The sequence below is a fragment of the Macrosteles quadrilineatus genome, unplaced genomic scaffold (assembly GCF_028750875.1).
Source record: "Macrosteles quadrilineatus isolate MER2022 unplaced genomic scaffold, UCM_ALF_1.0 Scaffold_4__1_contigs__length_99947679, whole genome shotgun sequence".
Lineage (NCBI taxonomy): Eukaryota > Metazoa > Arthropoda > Insecta > Hemiptera > Cicadellidae > Macrosteles > Macrosteles quadrilineatus.
The window spans coordinates 17976242-17995061 of NW_026542597.1; the positions used below are offsets into that span (position 1 = coordinate 17976242).

At 31.7% G+C, this 18820-nt stretch overlaps 1 protein-coding gene across 3 annotated transcripts in view; it reads left to right on the top strand.

The window, feature by feature from the left end:
* LOC128991874 (uncharacterized) overlaps window positions 1-18820 on the top strand; it is a 244905-nt gene that overhangs the window by 89296 nt on the left and 136789 nt on the right. For 2 of the 3 annotated variants that reach the window (XM_054415122.1, XM_054415121.1), the window contains 2 exons: window positions 2303-2328; window positions 13534-13559. The gene's annotated coding sequence lies outside the window, so the exon portion shown is untranslated. The remainder of the gene's footprint in view (window positions 1-2302; window positions 2329-13533; window positions 13560-18820) is intronic. The other variant, XM_054415123.1, reaches the window with a different exon arrangement.

Genomic DNA, 18820 nt, shown 5'->3' on the forward strand with positions numbered 1-18820 from the left:
GATAGGGAACAGTAAAATTTCTGGACTTGTTACATTTTTTGTCAAAGCTTTTGTTTGCATCATTTATTGATAGCAATGACCATCATTTGGGGAATTTGAAACGTATAAAAATACAAAAAGGTTCATAAAGTTCATAATGTTGTAGTATCTCCATCAAGCTTATTGTTGTAGCATAATATACATCTTATGCAAATGAATTAAACATCTGGTTTGCAGACCGTGTAAAGCCCAGAGCAGCAACAGCTGGGTAAAGCTGCAAGTTGATGTTTGTTGATACAGTACAACTCTGCCACAGCTGACTGTCCTCTGTTCTAGGATCTCACAATCTGTTGAATAATACATGCACTAATTGTGTCATACTTTGGAAACCCTACAATCGAACTAGTCGTGAAATTATTTAAAAAATATTTATAAGTTTTGAGAATTTGTTTGGATTTTATTTACAATATGACATCAAATATAAGTGTCATGAGATAAATCTAAGCGAACATTATTTTACATATTTGTTTGGAAATGTTAGCTATTTAAAGCTATCACATTAAAAAAGTTTATGTGATGTTTGTAAACCTATCAGTAATGTATTATATAACTTTAAACATGTGTTTTTTCGTCCACTTGACCATGAATAAAAAATGCTCCAACAAATAAGAACTAAAGGTATAAAGCCTAGATATTCATATTGTTTTGTAATTACCGCATTTCACCTACATGAATATTGTCGTCATGATTAATGGTTGCAATTTAATAACACTAAACTTATTGCTATTGCTGTTTGCAGTGTCCAAGCGGATGTCAGCGTAATATTTAGTGTAAAAACGCATATAGTTATTTAAAGAAACGCATTTAATTTCTAACACTATTTAAAAAAAGCCAGGTTAAAAACATAAAAGGTATACCTTCTAATAGTTTAGATAAATAAAGTTTGTTCTAAGTTATTCATGTTAATTCTTACACTATGCTCCCGGGTTATTAACAAGTTTCCAAATCACTTGTTATCTTTAGCTTAAAAACCCTCGAAAACTAAACTTATTGTCTTTGGAAAAGAAATTCCTACTAACATTAAAATTCTTTAAACGCTCGAAACAAATTGAAATGTTGATATTACAGATGTAAACATAAAGCCATCTAATATACTATTTAGTGAATTAACTAGTGCTTATAATGTCAGTCTCGATCTCCGCGCTGTTTTGGTCTCTACTCAGCCATATTTTACAGTCCGCTGATCCATTACATTAGTTAACTGCCTTCACTTCAGAACAGTATGTGGATAGCTGCGAATGTGTAATGTTACCTGAGGGAACACTAGATACGTTTACTGCACAAATAACAAGAGAAAATTAGCTAAGACCACATATGAATTAACTTAATCATAAACATCGTGCTTACGTAGGCTAATTTGAGAATTCACATAAAATAAAATTACATTTCTACAAGAAAATGCGTCGCTATAAAATATTTATGCTTTTTTCATAATTTTGTGATATGCGATTATTGGGGTTTTTTTCGCATGCAGAGATTGTTATTCAAATACAGTATTAGTCTTTTAAAATCTTCTTCCATTACTAATTGAAGATAAGAAACAACAATTAACAATGAAAAACAAATAAATTATAGAAAAAAAAGCACTGCAAGCTGATTCTGTTGTATTTATAAGACTTGGTTTTGCTAAAACAAGTTTCAAAAAATAAACTGGTCCTCCTTGGTCGGATAACTTTTGGAAACTTAATTAAGACTGCGTTTTGTTGCACAAAGAGAAAATCAACTTAACCAAACAAACTTAAGTTTTCCTCTTTTTGCCATCTTTTTATCTCTCACAGTTGGGACATGAATTGTCCAAACAGATGTCAGCTAAAGTTGAATTCAGCTGATGCAATTGTGCCTCTTGGATATTTGCTCGGAAATTTAATGAATGTCATTTTACATTATTTCCTTTAATAGTCCCTTGAAATCAACCACGAAGAGTTTGTAAAATTCTAATCGTAATTTAATTGTAATTTATTTTATTAACTGTAAAATTAATTTATATTTTTAAAAATATGGGTAAGGAAATACATAACTTTAGGCATCTATTAAAGGGCACGAAAGGGCACGAATAAATTGCAAGTTTTTCTTTGTAATAAAATCGATTTCGAATTACCGAACATCGTATTTTTATACTAAAAAATCTAAAATAATTAGTCAATTTATACATTATGAGAAATTTGTTTTCATTTTAACATAAAAGTGGTACTATTTTAAGTGGGTTTCATTATTAGAAATCTTATTACTTTTCACAGTTTTCTAACTTTAATTTTTTTTTCAGGAGAAAAAGGCGAGCATTTGATACAGGTAAAACTGCATTCCTTTCCTTTATACAGTATAACGTCATCCAACCAAAGATCTACTTAATAAAGCTTGCAAGTCAAAGCTTTGTTGTTTTGTTGTTACAAAGAATTTAAGTGTTACTTCTTAAGTAGCCTAATTTTATTTTCTCAATAAAAACATGTTTAGCATGATGATCACTAATATAAATACAACTTTTTAGTGAATAATAACCTCTTTTTTACTTGAAAGGTTCTCACTACCAAGACTTATATGGACTGGCAAATATAAAATAAATAGAATCAGCCAACCTCTTTAAGAAAACATATTTGTTTTTTTAGAATACTAGACAATAGATGTATACACAGGTAATCAAAAAATAAAATTTTACAAACATAATCACTGAAAATACAATAATTAAACAAAGATCGATGGAGTCAATTTTAGAGGGTTAGTGTTCAAAGGGAATGTTTTTTAAGTTGGATGATCATAGATTAACTCCTAATGTTTTTTTCTGCGACTAATTTTGCTAGTTTGTTAATGTCAACCAAATGTTCATATCGGTGAGGAGTGTGTTGTGGTTGGTGGACAAACTAAGCTTATAGCTTCAAGTTTATACTTGAAATAATAATTTAATCACACGAGTATTGATGATGGAATTTAAAGTGATACGTGTGCATTAGCCTTTTGTAATTTTAAAAACACTATAAAAAAATCACTCACAGGTTTTGAGCATAAATACCATAGTTTACTTAGTATTTCTTCATTGAAGTTAACGAACAGTGTTTGTAGTTTGTTGGTAGTTAGGTCCTCAGTCGTTACTGCAATGCAGACTTCTGATCCTGACACAGATGTTAGTTATGGCTTCAAGCGCATGCGACCCGTGTAGAAATTATGTCCAAGTCCCCAATCCATTATTTTTAACGTACTAAAAATGAACCCTATATTGAAACCAACTAAATCAATCACTTGAACCGAAATTATGAGGCGCACATTATTTCAGCGGTTTAATATGCATTCAAAACGATCAAGTAGCCACTATTACCTATAATATAGGTTCTAGCCCTAGAAATGCAATTCCTATTCATATTTAGATGAAACATTTTAATTGCTTGTAGTTTTCGCTGTCAATCTGGCATGTTGCACAGTTCATTAACTCTTTCCACTTAACTGCCTTCGTTTTGCTTTTATGTTTATCTGGTTACCATGCTTAGTAAAGCTAAAACCTCTGAGCAATTTATTAGAAATTGTTTATAAAAGGAATTGCCAACTTTTCATATTTTAACCGATGGAATTTCAAATTTATCGTGCAAACAAATTCAGTATGAATCACTAAATAACTTTGGAAACGAAATTTTTATGAAATCATAAACTGTATTACAATAAATAGTATACGTCGTTTAAATTTTGTTTTAAAGCAAAATGTTTTTGTGAAATTATGTAAATTTATAGCATGCCCTTAGTGAATTTCACACATAATATTTTGTTTTAATACCAAGTGAAAAGCATTAATTTACCGTGTTAACCTAGCTAAATTTTCAATGACAATTTTATTATTTATGTATAGAATTTGACACGATAAATTATCTCTAAACTCGAAAACTATACAAAACGAATATTAAGTCAATTGCTTGAAGATAAATTCAACTGGCGTCATTTTTTTTTCTTGGTTTAATTCTTTTACAACTTACATAATGGAAATTTATAATATGAAATTGTCAAATATACAACGTAAAATTACCATCAGTACTTATTTGATATTTTAAGGGATGAAAGTTACATACACAGCCTAACCATTGCATTTACGTTGGACATTATTTCGCTTTCAATCTATTAGTCTTGTCAATGTAATCTAGTTGGATTTAGTGGCCTATGGTTGTATTCGGACCATTCAATCGATGACGTCACCCCCTAGGGACGATCAGCTGACTAGAATCAATACAGTCCAATAGTATGGTATTGTTAGTAGAGACGGAGTTGTATGGGGTTGATGTACAGGAGAGGGTTGGGGCACATTCTTGACATAACAATATCTAAGGCTTATACACTCACCAATTGTTTTTTGCTTATTAAACTGAAAATTTCAACATTATTTTGATCCATTGTGTACACTATTTTACAAAATAATATCTAAATGACACTTGAAAATGTTGTGTGGAAGTTTGTAGCATTATATTAAAAAAATGAGTAAAGATATTTCAAATTTTCATATGAATTTAGCTAAAGAAACCACTTAAGAAGCCGTCTTACTTAAGCGAAGCCGCATGAGAGCTGTCAAAACATCTTGAACCGCCTTACTCAGTTAAGGTTGTTTATATACCTTAGTTAATAACGAGTCTAACACATCTTGATTAAAATTTATAATTGTTATTATGATATTGGAGAAAAATGAATATTATGTGGTGGTCAATTTGTTATATACATAGTTATATACATGTTATACATAGTACTTTTAAAAAACTCCATTTAAGATTTGGGTACATGATTTGGAAAATTATTTGCAATCAAAGCTTGTATTAGGTATTAACTTCGATAATGAAACTGGTGTGAATGATTTTAGGTATGTTCTGTAAATCTTACTAATATTATAAATGTGAAAGTGTGTGTGTTTGTTTGTTTGTTTGTTTGAAGTTCAATCACGCATTAACCACTGGACGGATTGGGCTGAAATTTGGCTTGATGATAGATCATATTCCCGCTTAACATATAGGCATATTCTTATATCAAAAATCGTTTCGGGCTCCGCTCCAGTGGTTCTGTAGTTCCCCATGTTAACCTTATGAGTATTCATATTTAAAGGGAATTAAAGTATTTAGTCAGCTGTTTCAACTAAAAAATTTGGTTCTATGATATGCAAAAGTATTAAAAAGTTATAAGATTTACCAACAGGGTGCAGCACTATTATTGTTTTGCATTTATATAAACAGCTAATTTGAACTGACCAGCCACAAAAAACTGTGATAGGCAACGAGAACTGTCAAAGTAGGATTGTTTAAATTTGTGTTTATGTTTTTAATTGCATGAATAATTTGCGATATTTTGCGAATTTTGTATAATTTATTTTTCTCTATTGTTTAGGTGGGGAGGTAAAACATTATTGCTATGGTAGATGTGTAATACTAAGTATACCGTAAATTTAAAGACGCTAATTTTATCTAACTGTGTCCTCCCCCATTGCAAACGCTAAGTTGAGTGTAACTTCAATTAGCATTTTACACTTATACGCCAACCCCGTACGAAGGACGGGTACTCTGCTAGTTTGAAATAAAACAGTATGTAAAATAAACTGAGTTATTTATTTGCCAGGATCCGATTTTTACACATATTTTTGATTCTCTCTGTGATAAAATACATTCACCCATACAATCATTGACTAATAAAATACGTATGTTATGACACAAATCCAGCCATAGAAAATGTATGAAATAATAGATAGTATGACATGATGATAAACAATTTTGATATCTTATATTCACGAAAAATAACTTTCAATTGCCAAGTCATAAAGAGTAATAAAGCGTGATCCAGATTTGTTAACCTAATTTTGGCTTCATCACGAGTAAAAACTCGATTGTGAAATGCTAATTTAGTTTACTCTTCTTTCCACAGATAACAAGTTTGTAACTGACTTAACCTCATATCTGATGTCTTTGGCTGTTTAGAACTTCATCTCTTACATTATCATAAGCAACTTTGAATTTTAAACTTGGTCTTTGTCTTCTTCAGTCAAAAGTTTGCACTATATAAAGTCTGGAACCTTGGAATTTTAATCACTGAAAATATTCCGTTAAATTGGCTAGTTGCCCGTATAGTAAATTCACATGAATATGATCATAAATGTTATTTTTTACCATAAAAATGTTTTCCGTGCAATGATTTTAGTAGTGCATGCACATGTTCCAATCAATAACAATGGAGGTACAGAAATAGTAAGTAGTAGTAAGTAAGTAAGGGTAATTATCAAAGGCTAATATTTAGCTAATAAAACTTAAGCTAAATCCTCTATAATTTATTTTTATAATATGTATGTAGTATTTGGTCAAAAGTAATTTTTCAATCGGAATGTACATAAATTGAGTTGTTATATGAAACATGCGATGTATCCTTTAAAATCCAAATGATATTACCATGTTTTCAGCTAATGATATATCACTTATCAACTATAATTTTGTGTTTAATTATTATATTATACATCTAAGGAGATGTATGCATATATCATGTTGCTAAGCAACCCAATACGTCATCTAAGGGTAGTCAGCCCCAAAGAGGGGCCCTAATCCGTCACTAGAGGGGTGGAGCTTCTTGGGCACAATCCACCCTGATTTTGTATTTCTCTTTTGAAGTACGTCTTCAAATGAATGCAATTCATCGCAGCTCTAACGTCAATGATATTCACTGTATAATTTGGCTGTCTAATTCATGTTGAATAGCGCTAAATGGAATGATTAACTCATGCTTTAAAAGAAGCTTTAATAGGTAATTTACACCAAAGATGTTTCCTCAAATAAAATTAATCATACCTATATGGAAATTTAATAATTTTTGGATTGTCTGGGTATAATTACGTGTGTCTGTAATGGGCAATATACAGTTTCTTCTAATTTTGGACCACCATGTTTGACCCACTAAGGAACTATTGGGGAATAAAGATTATTTGCCTTGAATGAGTAAGCTTTATTTAACACGATACAAGTAATGAAATTCATAAGTAAGAGTTAAATGTAGAGAATGAAAGAATGATTACAAACAGAAGTGATAATTAATAACAATGTCCAACGACATCTGGAAATATTTCATATCACAGGAACTAATCCCCCTACTTTGACGCAACCAAATACTACACATAACTATTATAAAAATTAGGCTTATTATACAGGGTGTCCCGGAACTCTCTACCAATATTTTAGGGCATTGCTCCTGGGTAAGAACCATACCTAAATATCATATTTACATTGTCCGGAAGTCCTTAGTTACTCACACAGCCACCATTTTGTATTTTTAGTTATTAATTTTTTCCTAAAGAATGGTGAAACATACGAAGTGGAAACTTTGCACAAACATTTATGACAACTAGACAAAGCTACAACAAAATTATGACGATTTTTCAAATTCATAAAACAAAATGGCGGCCATTTAAAATTTTGTTTCTTAAATAACTCAAAAACCGTTGATTTTTATAAATATTTTAAATGGCCGCCATTTTGTTTTATGAATTTGAAAAATCGTCATAGTTTTTTTGTAGCTTTGTCTAGTTGTCATAAATGTTTGGCAAAGTTCCCATTTAGTTTGTTTAACCATTCTTTAGAAAAAAATTAATAACTGAAAAAAACAAAATGGTGACTGTGTGAGTAACTAAGGACTTACGGACAATTTAAATATGATATTTAGGTATGTTTCTTACCCAGGAGCAATGCCCTAAAATATTGGTAGAGAGTTCCGGGACACCCTGTAGATTGAGTTACAAACAGTGTTCAATCAGGAGCTTGTTTAATTTGGTCTTTAATAAGCACCTATTAACTATTTCAGTCTCTTCGTCGTTATTGTTTGGAACATTTTCATGCACTGTCCCTGCTAACATTACAAAGTGGAAACCCTTTTTACGGTCACAAAACTGATGATGAGGCCTATGACATGTGAATTTGAAATAATGACTAGTTCATTTAAAGGAGGTTTCTGTGGCTGATATTATCACCCTTTATGACTAACGATGATACTAACTTTTTTAAAAAGACAAAGACCAAGCTTAAAACTCAAAGTAATGTAATAGATGAAAGTTCTAAACAGACAAAGACATCAGATATGAGGGTAAGTCAGTTACAAACTTGTTATCTGAGGAAAGAAGAGTAAACTAAATTAGCATTTCACAATCGAGTTTTTACTCGTGATTGAGTCAGTATTAGGTAACAAATCTGGATTGCGCTTTATGACTCTGTATGACTTGGCAATTGAAAGTTTCTTTTAATGAAGATAAAATGTTAAATTCAATCTGTTTATGTCATATTATTTTATACATTTTCTTCGGCAGTTCTTATGCTTAACTATACCTACTTTAATAGTCAATGGGATTATGAGTCAATTTATTTTATCCCAGAAGGGGAATTACAACTATGTTGAAAAATCAGGTCCTAGTACAAAAAAAAATGTTTTTTTAATATGGAACTGTTTTATCTCATATTTACAGAAGATAGCTACAATCATTCATACCAGTCTCCCTATTGAATGTAATAATGCAAGCTTTGATAGTAATTAATTTTCTAAAGCATTTACCGAAATCTTTCCTCCTAAATGTTGGTTAAAATTAAGGGACTATGTTTTAAAAATCGACCACTACATGATATTATTTTTTCTCCAATAATATAATTACAAACATGAGTTTTAACCAAGATGTGTTAGTCTAGTTATTATTAACTAAGGTAGATAAACACCGTTAACTGAATAAGGTGGTTCAAGATGTTTTGACAGTTCTCATGCGGTTTTGCTTGGGCACAGAAAATTATCCAACACTATCCAAATTAAATATGAATTTTAAGATAACAAAATATATTGAATCATAAAACAATTATCATATAGTATGTTGTTATTGCTGTTAGTTTGTTGTTTATCAAATGCTTATTCGCTCAATAAAAAGGTACTATTGAACTATAGTTTTTATTAGTTATATTTATTAGATACCGGTACTATTTTCTATTTATACTACTATTATATTTATTAGGTACTCTCATTGATAGCACTATTTTTACTATACAGTGCTAATGTTTATTGCCTAAATTACTACCAACATTGTTAATATCGTTTTAATAATCAAAACAGCTAATGTCATTAAAGTTTCACACATACGTTAACATATGCTTGCTTTCCCTTTTTAGTGTTTTCCGTTCATTACTATTATATTATTATTTATCAATAATTATCAATTATTATACACCACTATGTGCGTATTAAATAAGAGCCAAGTGTAGGTTGAGTGGCGCGATCTTGTAGTCTTGTTAGTGACTAAGGCCGACATGTTCCTTAGACAGCTGTTAATTAATAGCTGATAATTATATTGCACTTATACACAAGAAATTTGCAAATTATATTTAACAAAACCTATAATTGCCAAAAGTTACTGTAATTGCCTTGCCTGTCCTTTGGGTTTCGATAAAAGTGAATGGTTTGATTCTATGCACAAGAGGGAAATCGTCGAGAACGGAGTTTTACGTTTCATCGCCTTCCTTCAACGAATTTACGATCAGTTTAACAGCTTTCAGAACTCAACCAGATTTTTCATCTCCTCATCAAATATTTTATTCGTAGGCTTGGATTTCAGTGAATCTATAAGTATAAAAGAGGACGTTTGTGTGTGTGTATATATATATATACAGAGGGGTGCAAAAGTAGGTATACAGTATTGAAACATTATAGAAAAATATATTCGCTCATATAAAAAGAAATTGATCTGAAGAGTATTAAGACACCTAAATTAACTGTTAAAAATTTTGTAATTGATAAAAAACACTCACTTCCTTGTGTATTGTGTGTTGTTATGTGTTGTGTGCCTGATGTACTGGTTACCTACTTTTGCACCCCTCTGTATATATATGGCAGTGATAAACTCAGACACCGCTGAACCGATTGCCACGAAACTTGGTACATACGTGTAGAATTTCATGGAATAGGTTTATACACCATCAATTTCGTGATCCGTCCAATCGGCTCCGCCCCAGTGGTTTCCCATGTTAACCTTATGAGAAATGGAATTAATGAATCTTAACAGCTGTTTCAATTAAACAAGTTGGTTCTGTTCTATGATGTTCAATAGCATTAAAGTTACAACGATTACCAACAGGGTGCAGCACTATTATTTCTTTTACATTTTTATGACAACAGCTAATTTGCAACCAAAAGGTGAGTGAGCATAGCGAACGAACTTCAACCTGGAGGCAAGTTAGCGTAGTGAATGAGCTAACCTGAAGGCAAGTGAGCGTAGCGAACGAGCTAACCTGAAGGCAAGTGAGCTCAGCGAACGAGCTCCAACCTAAAGGAGAGTGAGCGTAGCGAACGAGCTCCAACCTAAAGGTGAGTGAGCGTAGCGAACGAACTTCAACCAGGACGTGATTGAGTCATGCGAACGAGATCATCTTGAAAATTAAGAAGTTAAACGGGGCAAAGCCCGCGGGTTACAGCTAGTATTTATATAATTCCTTAAGCTTTAATTCACATGAACACAACCTTTAATACTAGTGGTAAGAACAATATGACCATTTTATTTTATCAAATCCATTTTACATTTGTAACGGAAGGTAACCTAAGGCCTTCTTTAAAACATTGAGTGACGTAGCTCAGGGAACAAACTCAGCACTCGGTAAAAAAACCGAATTTATTCTCAGCCTACAAAATCAAAAAAAGTAAATAACAGCCAACAGGTAGAGTAGACTAGAGCAGTGTTAATAACTTAGGTTAAAACAGTTACCCCGATTTGGAAAAATACTCTAAACCCGAATTTGGAAAATCCTCACTTGTCTTACCTGAACTTAAGGCCGAAGCCCTGGGGCTCTAGCCCCCCCTCCTCCTAGAAGGAACCTGTCATCCAGTACATCACAGTAACCCCTATAAAAGAATCTGACCCCCAGACCAAGTACACCGACCAAGTTAAAGCCAGTTGGTCAGCACAACAATATATTGTTTATCAACACTTTTAACTTACTCACAAAAATTCATACACCCCTTCTTCGCAATATTTGACCCCTCCTATTAAGCCTTTCTTTCCCACAATTTAATGCCATAGTAATGTTTGATAGCGTATTAAACAGAGAAAAATCCTCATGTAAAAGACTTGCACAATCATTTAACGGAAAATTACATATATTTTCACTTGGAACGGTTAACTTGGCCACTTTGTATTCCTGAAATAAAGTTCTCAAAGCTCTTTATTCATCGTCCCTTGTCTTTCCACAGTTGAGAAGTTTCACATTGTAAATTATCTCTACCAGTCAAACCAACTCTTTGATAACCAGTTAAAAGTTTCTGTGTCTTTGAAAGAAATACAACTTTTTAAAATACGACGAAAACACAAGTCGTGCTTTTAGAAGCTCTTGTAACAGACGGTAAAAGGTTTTCTGCAGATAAATAGGTTATTATAATTTAAAACCATTATTATGAAAATAAATTTTAGCAAATAATTTTTCATTTTCCTTTAAATATAATTTTATATCCTTGCTGATAAGCGGGTTTAATACATAGTCAATACTTCATACATCCATGAACTTACAGTTTAAGAGTCCTTGGAGGTCAGCGGCTATCTTGGATAAATTCTAACTGCTACTAAAGAAATTATTAAATTATTTAAAAGAGTTATTTATCATACATTTTTTTCACACCAACGTAGTTATAATTTAAATATCACGTATAATGCTGATCAAGAAGCTATATACTACATTTATATAAAATCTTTGTGCTTATCGTGTTGTGTTAGGTCAGTATAGAATTAGATACACCATTCAAACAAATGAATTAAGGCTCAGTGAAAGATATCTTTTAGGGTACATAAGACAAAGCTTGACCATGATGATCAGCTGATCATGTCAGTTGTACATTTATCCGCTAGAGGCGCCACATTAGTCACAACTCTGTCTACACGCCATGTGGCGTGTCTAGGATCTGCCTTGGATACTTTCTGGATAATTTGATAACACGTTCGCATCTACTAATGTTCGTTCTTTGTACGGGTTTTATTACCTCTTGAATTGACAATAACAACATTTAGGAACATTTTTGTTCACAAAAATATTAGCTACTTTAATTTGAGTGTAATTAAATAACCTGCAGGCGAGGACATCTGGAATATAAAATAATATACGAGTCTTACAGCTTCCGGTTCGTTCTAAATAATGGTTGGTTTAATAGCAACAAACATTTATAGAAGTAAAATACTTACTGAGGAAAATTCAAATATAAAGTGAACTAAGAAATATATCCTAGGTAAACGGTGTATGGCCTATTCACATTCATATCCGTTTTATCGACTTTAAACTGCCTTTAAACCCCTTAATGAATGTCAATTTAGCATTTTAAACAAAATTTAAACATTTTAAGAAAAAAATAGACTGGTTCTGTTAGGTTGGATAACTTAATTACTTACTGGCTCAAAACTTTCATAAAAAAAAAATATTGTTTGTCAAGACCAATAGATTCAGAATAATCAATGCGCATTTAACTAGTTTTATGTTAAAAATGTTTTCTTCCATAAAAAAACTACACTTTAAAAACCCAAACTTCATAATTTGCAAAAACCCTTCTGAAACAACGTATTACTGCAAACATAAAGGAATCTATTATTATTTCAAAATTCCAAGTGTTGAAAACATCAATCTCGAACACCGCTGTGTTTTGGTCTCTACTTAGCCAGATTTTCCAGTCCGCTGATCCATTACATCCTTGGTTAACTGCCTTCACTTCAGAACACCATGTAGATAGCTGAGGAATGTGTAATATTGCTTGAGGCTGGATCTGAAAATTTTAACGGAGACATTTTTGTAAAATGAATATTCTAAAACGACTTTTACGTCAAATAGTGCTAGGTAGAGATAGATAGAGTTGTGGATTACATATTTTTAACCAAAATTTCAAAATTTCGCTTCTCTTTAAACTAAAATACATATTTGTAATCAAGAAGAAGTTGAAAAATAGACTAGTCCTGCTAGGCCGGTTGACTTTAAAACATTAAAAAAGCGTTTTGGAGAAAAAAATGTCTATAGTTTTTCATATTTTTTTGGGGAAATTTTATTATAGCATAATCTTGTTACAAGGATGAATTGAATTATAGATAGTGTATCTAGTAAATGTATTTAAATTTTGTAAATGATGTACCTACTTATATAGTAGTTAGTAAATACAAGCATTAAAAATAAGAAAGCATTAACTGTTACGGAAAGTAAATAAAAGATTCGTCTTATAACACTTAAAACTAATATTTACGTTTCTACTGTTACTCACAAGACGGTAAATATACAAAAAAGGTGGTAAGTGGTTATCGATTTCGATTGGACACTCCAATCATCATCAGAACCAATAGGAGGTTGTCTCATTATTTAAACGGATTATCATTATTTACTTTCGTAAATTTAATAACACGTAAAATGATGATCACGAAGTTATTCATTAACTTTTACAAGGTTTTGTAGAGTTTCACATAAAACATATGACAACCACTCTTTCTATCGCAGTTTTGTAATTCAAAATTTTCTGTTTCAGGAAAAAACCAAGACCATCTCATACAGGTAAGATTTTCATCAATGTCATTTTGCTGAGCAACCGGAAATAAATATCTTCCAAATAAAGAGACATTAAACAAATTTATATCACATGCACAAACCCTAACCGTAGATGAGTAGTTCGATGAATTAGATTTTACAAGCGTTATTATTTTGAGTTTATATTCCAGGACATTACCGTTACTATTTCATTATCATTATTTACCGACATACAACTAATGCGGTTCATGTAAGGTTCAAATGTATAACAAATTTTAATCAAAGAGTAAAATTTGTTTCAATATAATTATTTTTTTTATAAATAAATGGGAAAGCTAATTAACAGTAGTTGTAATTTGTTGGTAGTTAGGTCCTTGAGTCGTGCCCTACTGCAATGCAGACTTCTGATTCTGACACAGATGTTAGTTATGGCTTCAAGCACATGCGATCCGTGTAAAATTATGTTCTACCTTTAAATCCAATAGCATTTTATGTTATTTTCTTTATGTTAAACATTATAGAAACTACTAAACGTCCAACTCGATATTGGCCAACTTAGTTCAAAAGGTTTGTCTAAATCCTTATTATTTCTGGAACCCTAAATATGCGAATGCAGAATGTGTTTAGGTATTTCAATCGCAATGCAATGCTAAGGGCATTGGCTGTTAATCCCTTAGATTTTACAGGTCGTTGACCCTTTACACATAGCTACACTTGTTTTTCATTTACGCATGGCTTGCTGTCGTGCTTATGAATTTACATTGCTCTTGTTGCTAACTTGTTCTTGTTTAGAAACAACAATTCTAAGAAGTAGTACAAGAAATTCTACAGCAGTATGAATAATATTATTGTTTTTTTTTCTTTACTTGATATATCTGCAAATATCCATATATAAACTTCAAAGTGACCATGAACTTTTGAGAAAACTACAAGTCACACCCTCATAAACCATATACTTCAAAAGTTCGTCATGACGAGAAGCCATGCGCAAAACTATCCATTATTTCATAAATTGCCATTCAAGGCCGTAATTCCTTTCTAAAGGGGACTTTCCATATACCTAATGTTAAAAATACCTCAGCTTTGCTTATTTGTTTGTTATTGTTTCAATGTATTACCTTAGGTGTGATTATTTGTTTGTATTACTGTATTCTGTTTAGATTATTTCAGCTTAACTTAACCAATCAATAGTTTTATTAATACTTATAAAAGTCAAACGGGGTAAAGCCCGTGGGTAACAACTAGTTTTGATAATGATAAATATGATCGAAGTTTAAACACTTAGAGAAGCTGGCACACTTATTAAACTTCTGCATTTTGCCAATTTTTACTTTCTCCCCCTATACCATAGTATATGGAGAAAGTATTATTTTCGTCAAAATTTTTGAGTTTGAGTTTTGAGTGGATATATTCGTTTTGGGTCCCCCTGGACCCAAAAAGTGGTTTTCGAAGTGATGTCTGTGTGTGTGTGTGTCTGTGTGTCAGGATGTGTACAGAGCTAGAGACTATACCTGTAGTCCGATTTCAATAAAATTTGGTATGTAGGTTCTAATCCATGGTATCTCCAGGCGTTTTTTTCATTTTTTTGAAATTTTGATTTTTAATGGGGATTTCCCCATAAAAACCCATAAAAAATCGGAAAAATCGAATTTTCTTAAAAAAATAGCCCGAACGATTTTGATAAAAATTTAGTATGTTGTAGCCCTTTAAATTCTGAACAAAATGGTAGAAATCCCATTTCTGTAAAAATGACGGTTCAAAAGTTATGGTAAATTATGTTATTTTTCCATAAAAACCCCATAAAATAACGAAAAATAGGATTTTAGACAAAAATCCGGTTTTGATTTAGCATAGTATGTTTGACCAAACAATTTTGATAGTTTTTTTTCATTTTTTTGAAATTTTTATTTTAATAGGGATATTTCCATAAAACCCCATTAAATAACGAAAAAATATGATTTTCCCAAAAATGGCCCGAATGATTTTGATAAAAATGTAGTATGTTATAGTCCTTTATATTCTGAACAAAATTGTACAAATCCCATTTCTGTAAAAATTACGGTTCAAAAGTTATCGGAAATTATGTTATTTTCCCATAAAAACCCCATAAAATAACGGAAAATCGGATTTTCCAAACATTGGCTTGAACAATTCTTAAAAATTTAGTATGTTATAGTCCTTTAAATTCTGAACAAAATTATACGAATCCCATTTCCGTATATTTACTCTCACCGCTTATACATGACAAAGGTTGTGGACAAACTTATGGGAGAAAGTATGTGTCACAATGCTGATACCTTTTATTTAAGTACGTTGTGTGCATAGTAAATACACCAAAGACACATGTTATTCCCTTTAAATATGTAAAACTTAAAAGGATGCTGCTTATCCACTTGATAGCTATATGACTAGTAAAAACATACAGACAGCGTAGCGTAGCGCAGCGTAGCGCAGCGTAGCGCAGCGCAGCACATGTTTTAAATCAAAACCGTGCATTGAAATGAGGTATGACATACTAGTAGCGTATTTCGGCGTAGCGTAGCGCAGCGCAGCGCAGCGTACGACCGAGGAACAAACTATTTTGTTTTTCTCAGAGCGTATTGGAGCGCATTTGACTGCAGACACGCTTTAATGTCAATACTAGTCTCTTTTCTGCATCAATTGGTCCCCTCCAATTAGTTGTCAGCTTTTCTCAATCATCCTTCACCAAACTAAATATGTAATCGAACGTTGTAGTCGACATTCTTGTGTAATTCTTAAACCGAGACTCATATTTCCTAAGGATTGGAAAAAGATGTATTCACCACGTTTGCCCCTGCCTTTACACACTTCATGCACCCCGAAACTTCTCCTACTGATCAAAACTGCCACCAGTAATTTATAAATAAAAAACTTTTTTAAAACAAAACGTTTTTAAACGCACTAAAAAGTAGAAAATATTTTATAAATATGTTGAGAGTATAAATACTTGTAAGATTTAAAACGAAAAACGTGGGGTGCATGCAATAGATAATTTACAATTACCTTCACCTATTGAACTAATGTATTATTATCAATTAATTGCATGCACCCAACGTTTTTTGTTTTAAATCTTACAAGTGTTTATACTCTCAACATATTTATAAATTATTTTCTACTTTTTAGTGCGTTTAAAAACGTTTTGTTTTAAAAAAGTTTTTTATTTATAAATTATTTTCAACTTTTTAGTCTTTAATGTGTAAATATGTTAAATATATTTTATATGGCCTGTTAATATATAACCTTTGACTATTAATACACCAATCCAAAACCTTATTATCTCTAATCATATGTTTTATCTTTACTTTAAAATGCTTGTTTTATATTTTTAGAATATATCTGGAGCAGAACCTGTACCTCTTAACCTTTGCTCTTCGAACTGTCAAATTTAAGTATTCACAGCTGACTAAAATTAATTGATAATGTTTACATTCTTTCAAAATGTAAACATGGAAAATGTGGAAGCCCATGGGGCGTATCCCGTGGGAAATGTGAAAATTAAATGATATAATATTGCATTGTCATCCATTTGTGAGCTATGTTTCAAATTTCAAGTCTCTAGCTCATCGGGAACTTCGTTTAAAATTTATATCAAAATTTGTAGGAAAGCGACTAGCGAGTTCATAAAAACAAGCCCATGGGGCGTAGCCCAAAGGAAATATGGAAATTAAATGATATAATATTGCATTGTCATCCATTTGTGAGCTATGTTTCATGTTTCAAGTCTCTGGCTCATCGGGAACTTAGTATAAAATCGATTGCAAAATTTGTACCGGACAAGAAAGCGAGCTAATGTATTATTATCAATTGCATGCACCCAACGTTTTTCGTTTTAAATCTTACAAGTATTTATACTCTCAACATATTTATAAATTATTTTCTACTCTTTAGTGCGTTTAAAAACGTTTTGTTAAAAAAAAAAAAAAATTATTTATAAATTATTTTCAACTTTTTAGTCTTTAATGTGTAAATATGTTAATATGGCCTGTTAATATATAACCTTTGACAATTAAAATTTTCGATATTTTCGACAAAACTAATACGAGTCGTCTTCGACAGAGCCATCCTCTATGCTGATGTACCTAAGACCGTCTACAACTTATGTTGCGCTACGCTACGCTGCGCTCTCTGTGTGTATTGGACAACGCTGCGCTCGGCTACGCTACGCTGCGCTACGCTACGTTGCGCTACGCTACGCTGTCTGTATGTTTCTACACAGTAGGCTAAGCTGAGTAGCTTACCGTACTCACGCTAAAGTATATAATTTCCTTCTCACTCTATTCTCTACAGTGCAATTCAGAAGCCACTAGTGGCCTATGGTTGTATTCGGACCATTCGATCGATGGCGTCACCCCCTAGGGACGATCAGCTGACAAGAATCAATACAGTACTATAGTACGGTATTGTCAGTAGGAGCGGGGTTATACGGGGTTGATGTATATGAGAGGGAAGGATCAAATTCCTGACATAGCAATGTCTAGGGCTTATATACTCCATATTATCGTAAATTTTACTAACAAACAAATGACTATAGTACTATTGCAACGTAAAAATATAGCTTATTTGGGATCATTGCTAATTGCAGTAGTTAAGAATACAAGTTGAATTATATAAATTTTAAAATAATAGGTATTCATTAAGCGATTCCGAGTTGTTATTTAAAACATTCACAAATCCACTGAAAGCGTTCTAACTTTATGCCAACACCAGAAGAGCTGGCAAAACATCTTGAACCGTCTACCGAGTTGACTTTGTTTCTCTAACCCAATTCGTAACTATACTAACATACGAATACATCGAGGTAAAAGGTTAGGATACGTCTTTATTCACTTGGTAAAATATAGTGAATATTATGTCACAGTTAACACATAAAATAAACTCATAAGTTAAACTTAACTATTGTGGGTGCCAAAATTCCAGAATATGCTTTAGCTATGTTTATTTTAAGTACCTCCCATTGTTGCTGATTGCTTATTTGTATTGCAATTCTCCTTCATTAACAAAATAATATAGTTCTTGTTACAAATATTGGAATCTATAACGTTTATACAAAAAGTACTTATTATTCATGTCAAGTAATATAATACAGTTACTCTTATTTTCTAATTTGGTAAATAAATGCCTTATCATTTACATTTTCACTTAAAAATGAGTGTTGGTGTATTTTTGTTTGTATGTACAAATAATCAACTTTTTTTTCATAAAACAGTATAATATTTAACACTCTAGAAAACTCTACTTTTTAAGTTTAAAATTGCTTTGCAAATGTT